Source organism: Tupaia chinensis, unplaced genomic scaffold (assembly GCF_000334495.1).
Source record: "Tupaia chinensis unplaced genomic scaffold, TupChi_1.0 Scaffold000065_1, whole genome shotgun sequence".
NCBI classification, from domain to species: domain Eukaryota; kingdom Metazoa; phylum Chordata; class Mammalia; order Scandentia; family Tupaiidae; genus Tupaia; species Tupaia belangeri.
Genome location: NW_006159523.1, coordinates 3,813,895 through 3,820,307, shown reverse-complemented (window position 1 = coordinate 3,820,307; position 6,413 = coordinate 3,813,895).

Below are 6,413 nucleotides of genomic sequence, written 5' to 3'. Positions count from 1 at the left end.
TTGCATTATGTATTCTAGGTCATTTGTCTTTCTATATAAACTTTAGAGTCCATTCACAGACATCCACAATATAATTTGCTGAGATTTTGATTAGAAATTTATTGAGTCTATAAACCAAGTTAGAAAGAACTGACATCTTATTAAGATAAAATGTTCTTATCCATAAACATGGACTATCCATTTATTTAGATCTTTGATTACTTTCATCAGAGTTTTGTAGTTTTCTTCATCCAGATTGTATCCACATTTTGTTAAAATCATACTCAATTATTTGGTGCTGATGTAAACAGTACTATATTTTAAATTTCTAATTTCTATTGTTCACTGCTAGCAATTGATCTTTTGTTCATAAAAAATTACTTTTGATACATTTGATGTTAAAATCAGTCATAGGAGGTGAAACTACACAAGTGGTGACTATTGAGAAATATTGGGACCACTAATGAGTGTAAGAGGCCACTATGTTGGAGAAGATATTTATATACATGAAATGAATAAAACAAGAGCCTCTTTCCATTCATGTCCTAACTTGTGTGGTGCTTATGAGGCACCTCAAGAAATATTTGAAATAATTTTTAGTGTGGGCAGAGGGAGGCTTTGTGGACAAAGTCCACAAACAAACCAACAAACAACTAGTGCTAACCTCTCTATGTGTGCAAAGAGCTAGGGTTGCAATCTATTTCCCTGGTGTTTCTTGACTGTCAAGGCCATTAAGGTTTGGTGATTTCTCCTGGTTTGTAAATTCTAACTGAAAGACTACTATGCAATTTAAAAATGAACTCTATGTCTAGAGGTGTACCTTAAATAATTATTTTAAGAAATAAGGAGAAGGGAGGAGTGATCAATATACTCAAGTTCAAGATTTATTATGTAGATTCATTAATTAAGACTGTGTGGTATTGGCAGAGAGATAGTCACAAAAAGCAATGGAACAGAATAGAAAACCCATAAACAGACCCACACAAATATACTCAGCAGATTTTTAACAAAGGTGCAAAAGGAATTCAATGGGGCAAGAATAACCTTTTCAGAACCTCTGCCCTGCCATTCTTCCCAGCTAGGAGTGAGTGAGTGAACCAAGGCCAGAGACCATCTTGGAACCTGAGCACTCTCCTTGTCTGATCCAGGTGCTAGTTCCTCTTCCAGCTTCTGCCCCTGGCTCCTGTGCAGCAGAAGCAAGTAAGTGAACCAAGGTCAGAGACCACATTGGAACCTCCACTCTTGCCTATTCATGATAGATTTTATGGTTTTTCGAAGCATGTGGTATGCTTTACCCATACTTTCTTTCTCAGTTGAAACCCTGTGACTCAGCCCCAGGTACATCTATTCTCTAGAATCTGGGAGGCATTTTGAACATCCAGTACCAGAAACAAAAGTGCAGGTTACAGGGTGACTCCAGAAGATACAAGAGAAAAAAAAGACAACAAGCTACAGGAGATGAGAAAGATGATTTGAAAGAAGAAATGGACACCATAAAAAAACAATCAGTTGGAACTGTTAGATATGAAGACTGTAATACAGAAAATCAAAACCTTCCTTGAAAGTATTAGAAGCAGATTAGATCATGCAGAAGATTGAATCTTGGATATAAAAGACAAAATATCTGATCTAGAAAAAACTCAAAAAGAGAAAATACCAAAAATAAAAGATGAGGATAACATATGAGAAATACTAGATTGCATTAAACATCCAAAAATCTGAACAATTGGTATGCCAGATGGTGAAGAAACTAATAAGGGCATTGAAAATCTATTCCATGAAATCCTGGAAGAAAGTTTTCCAAGCCTAGAGAAACATTCAAGCATCCAGACCCAAGAAATACAAAGGACCCCAAATAAAATCAACCCAAGAAGATCTTTACCATGGCACATCATAGCCAGGTTGATCAAAAACAAAGACAAAGACAAAACACTAAAAGGGTAAAAGAGAAATGTTAAGTTACTTACAAAGGTTATCTTATCAGGCCAACACCAGACCTCTCATCAGAAACAATACAAGCAAGGAAAGAATGGGGAAATATATTCAAAGTGTTAAATGAAAAACAATTTCAATCAAAATTACTATACCCAGAAAGATTATCCTTAATATGGGAAGGAAAGATAAAAATACCATAAATCAGATGGACTTGACAGATATCTATAGAACTTTCCACCCAACAACCACAAAATACACATTTTTCTCACCCCCGCATGGTACATTCTCTAAGACTGGCCACGTGTTAGGACACAAATCAAGCCTTTACAGATTGAAAGGCATAGAAACTATATCCAGCATCCTCTCTGACCATAGTGGAGTTAAACTTGATACCAATTTCAGGAAAAACCCTTGAAAATACACAAATACATGGAAAGTAAACAACCTTCTCCTAAATGACTTCACAACTACTGCAGAGATTAAGACTGAAATCAAAATATTCATGGACGCAAATGATAATGAGTACATGAGCTTCCATAATCTATGGGACACCACAAAAGCAGTCAAAGAGGGAAGTGCATAACAATTAGTGCACAAAAGAAAAAGATGGAAAGATGGCAAATGGACAACCTAATGTTATGCCTCAGGGAATTGGAAAAACAACAAAATCCTAAAAATACCAGGTAAAAATAAATAATAAAGTTCAAGCAGAAAGAAATAAAATAGAAAATAAACAATTTATACAGAAAGTAAATGAAAGCAAAAGCTGGTTCTTTGAAAAGAAAAATACGATTGACACACTATTGGCTAGACTAGTTAAAAGAGAAGAGAGAAAGGAACCATATGAATCAAATTCACAATGAAATGGGCGATATTACAACAGACATAATAGAAATACAAAACATCATTAGAGGACACTATGAGCAACTATATGCCAACAAACAAGAAAACCTGAATGATATGGACAAATTTTTGGACACATATAGTCTACCAAGGTTTAATAAGGAGGACGTAGAAAGCCTAAGTAGACCCCTAATAAGCAATGAGATTGAATCAGGAATGAAAAACCTCCCAACAAAGAAAAGCCCAGGTCTTAATGTTTTCACTTCTGAATTCTACAAACCTTTTAAGGAAGACATAATCCCCCATTTTTTTCTCAAATTATTTCTAAAGATCCAAAAGGAAGGAACTCTTTTTTTTCTTCTTTTTTTTTTTTTGGAGAGGTTTTTTTGCTATAGGACGCGTGCGCTCGCCAGACAGAGAGAGACATAGAGACAGAAAGCGAGAAATCACCCCCCGGGGGGATGGTCACGCCGCAATCCCTTCTCCTCCATTCTCCTCTCAGGATCTTGGGCACGCACGCACACGCGCCCGGCTTGAGTTTTAAGCCACCGGGTCCAGGACGCGAACCACGGTCGACTACATGGGAGTCCAGCGACATAGCCATTATGCTAACTGCTGGTTCCCAAGGAAGGAACTCTTTTAAATCCATCTTATAACGCCTCCATCACCCTCATTCCCAAAACAGATAAGGATATGACAAGAAAGGACAACTACAGACCAATATCTCTGTATATAGATGCAAAGGTCTGCAATAAGATAATAGCAAATCATATCCAACAACATATAAAAAAGATTATTTGTCACGACTAGGTAGGCTTTATTCCAAAGATGCAAGGGTGGTTCAGCCTATGCAAAACCATAAATGTAATACACCATATTAACAGAAAGAATGATAAAAACCATATGATCATTTCAATCAATGCAGAAAAAAGCATTTGACAAAATACGACATCCCTTCATGATTAATATTCTCAGCAAAATTGGCATAGAAGAATCATTTCTCAGCATAATAAAAGCCATCTATGAAAAACCTATAGCTAAAATTATACTGAATGGGAAAAAGCTTTCAGCTGGTAAAAGACAAGTCTCCCCATTTTCTCCACTTCTTTTCAATATAGTGCTGGAATTCCTAGCCAATGCAATCAGATAGATAATGAAATAAAACACATTCAAATAGGAAAAGAAGAGTTGAAATTATTCCTATTTGCAGATGAAAAGGTTGTATGCACAGAAGACCAAAAGATATTCATGAAAAAAACTTCTCAAAATAGTAAATGAATACAGTAAAGTGGCAGGATACAAAATCAACTTTCAAAAATCTATAGCATTTCTATTTCCAAACAACATGCAGACAGAGACAGAATTGAAGAAGGTAATACTATTTACCATAGCTACACAAAGTATAAGATACCTAGGAACAAATCTAACTAAGGAAGTTAAAAAATCTATACAAGGAAAACTACAAAAATCTTAAAAAATAAATTGAAACTGACAAAATAGTGGAAGGACATCCCATGTTCCTGGACTGGGAGAATTAATATAATCAAAATGGCAAATCTACCAAAATTAATCTATATATTACAATAAAATTACAATAGACATTCTTCACAGATCTAGAAAAGACAATTATAGAATTTGTCTATATAAAAGATTTGTCTGTCATAAAGACCCCATATTGCCAAAACAATCCTGCACAAGAAGAGTTGAGTGTGCAGCATCTCACTTTCTGACCCCAAAATATGTTAAAAATCTGTGATAATCAAAACAGCACAGCATAAGCACAAAAACAGATATGTGGATCAATGGAACAGAATAGAGACCCCAGAAATATCCCTCAAAACATACAGCTAATGGATATATATATATATATATATGATCTTGGGGATCATATGGGGATCTTGGGCATGCATGTACCCACACCCAGTGAGAGTTTAAGCCACTGGGTCCGGGACTCCAACTGCGGTCGACTACATGGGAGTCCAGCCACATAGCCATTATGCCAACTGCTAGTCCTTCAGCCAATGGATTTTTGACAAAGGGTATCAGTCAACCCAGTGGGAAAAAGAAAACCTTTTTAGCAAATGGTGGTAGGAAAACTGGGTATCCACCTGCAGAAAGATGAATTTGAACTGCTCTCTCTCAGCAGTAACAAAAATCAACTCAAAGTGGATCAAAGATCTAAACCTAAGAGCTCAAACTATAACACTACTAGTGGAAAACACTAGGGAAACTCTAGGAGACATTGGGGTAGGTAAATACTTCTGAAATAAGACCACCGATGCACAGGCGATAATCCTCAAAATAGACAAGTGGGATTACATTAGTTTAAGAAACTTGTGCATAGCAAAAGACACAGTAATTAGTGTGAATAGACAATCTTCAGAATGGGAGAATATATATATTTTTAAATCCTATTCATCTTTATGTTCCAAAGAATTAAAGTAGTGGGGAGTAAATAGTATGGTGAAAAATGTTTTTAGGTAGATTTTTTTTTCTTTTTTATGATCATCATAATCTTCTTTATATTACATTGGATTACATATAACTTTACAGTGTATTACATTGCTTTTTCAAAAGGGAATGCCATGCATGTCAGTCAGTACAGAGACATTAATCTCCCCACTTCAACATTCAATATCTTTTCTATGTTTTCCCCAATCATTATTATTATTATTCTAATTATTTTTTTAAAAGTCAATCGCTATTTCTCATTTTGCTTTTAAAAATACTTTGCCCATCATGAATACTTCTCAGACCAATCCAGTTGAGAATACTATACACGTCATCATCAACAGTTCATAAGCCATATCTGTTTCTCACTAACGTCCTGCCTCTCTATAGTTCACTTGCTATCTTTCTCTATCCTCTTCTCTTCACGTCCCCCATTCCACACTGTCCTATTCTCATTAAGTACCTTCACTGCTTTTATGTCCCTGGCATCTACTCATTTGTTTTCCATTTTTATAATTATGTCATTTTAATAATGGAAAATAAATGGGATTATACCGTATGCAATCTTTGGGACTGGCATTTTTTTTCACTCATCATAATTCTTTGGAAAGCCATCCAAATTGCTAAATGCATCAATAGTATCATTTCTTTTCATTTCTGAGTAGCGTATCATGGTATGAATGCCCAACAGTATGCTTAACTACACTGTTAAAGACATCTGTTTATCACTGGTGGATATTGCAACTAAAATTGCTATAAATATTGAAGTATTTTGTGTGTGAACATAAATTTTCATTTTTCTGGGTTAAATGCCCATATGGTAATTGCATTTTTAGGTTTTTATTTTTTGTTGCTTCTATTTTTTCCTCAAGAAACTGCCAAATGACTTTTCAAAATAAGTCATAACAATTTGTATTCCACCAGCAGTGTTTGAATGATTCAGTTTTCTATATCTTCAGCAATATTCGGGCTGGTCGCTACAGATGAATGGCTAAAAACATGTGGTATAAATGAGAGCACTTCCAAAAGCTAGTAGAAAATGAAAGTACAAATTGGTTACAGTGCAAAAATGTTCAAAGTGCATGCATGGTATTTTTATGACATGAATCTTTCATGAACTGTTTGAAAGCTCTTTATACAGCAAATGGAACACTATTCAGCCATGAAAAAGAACGAAAACTTGTCATTCGTGGTAACAGGGGAGC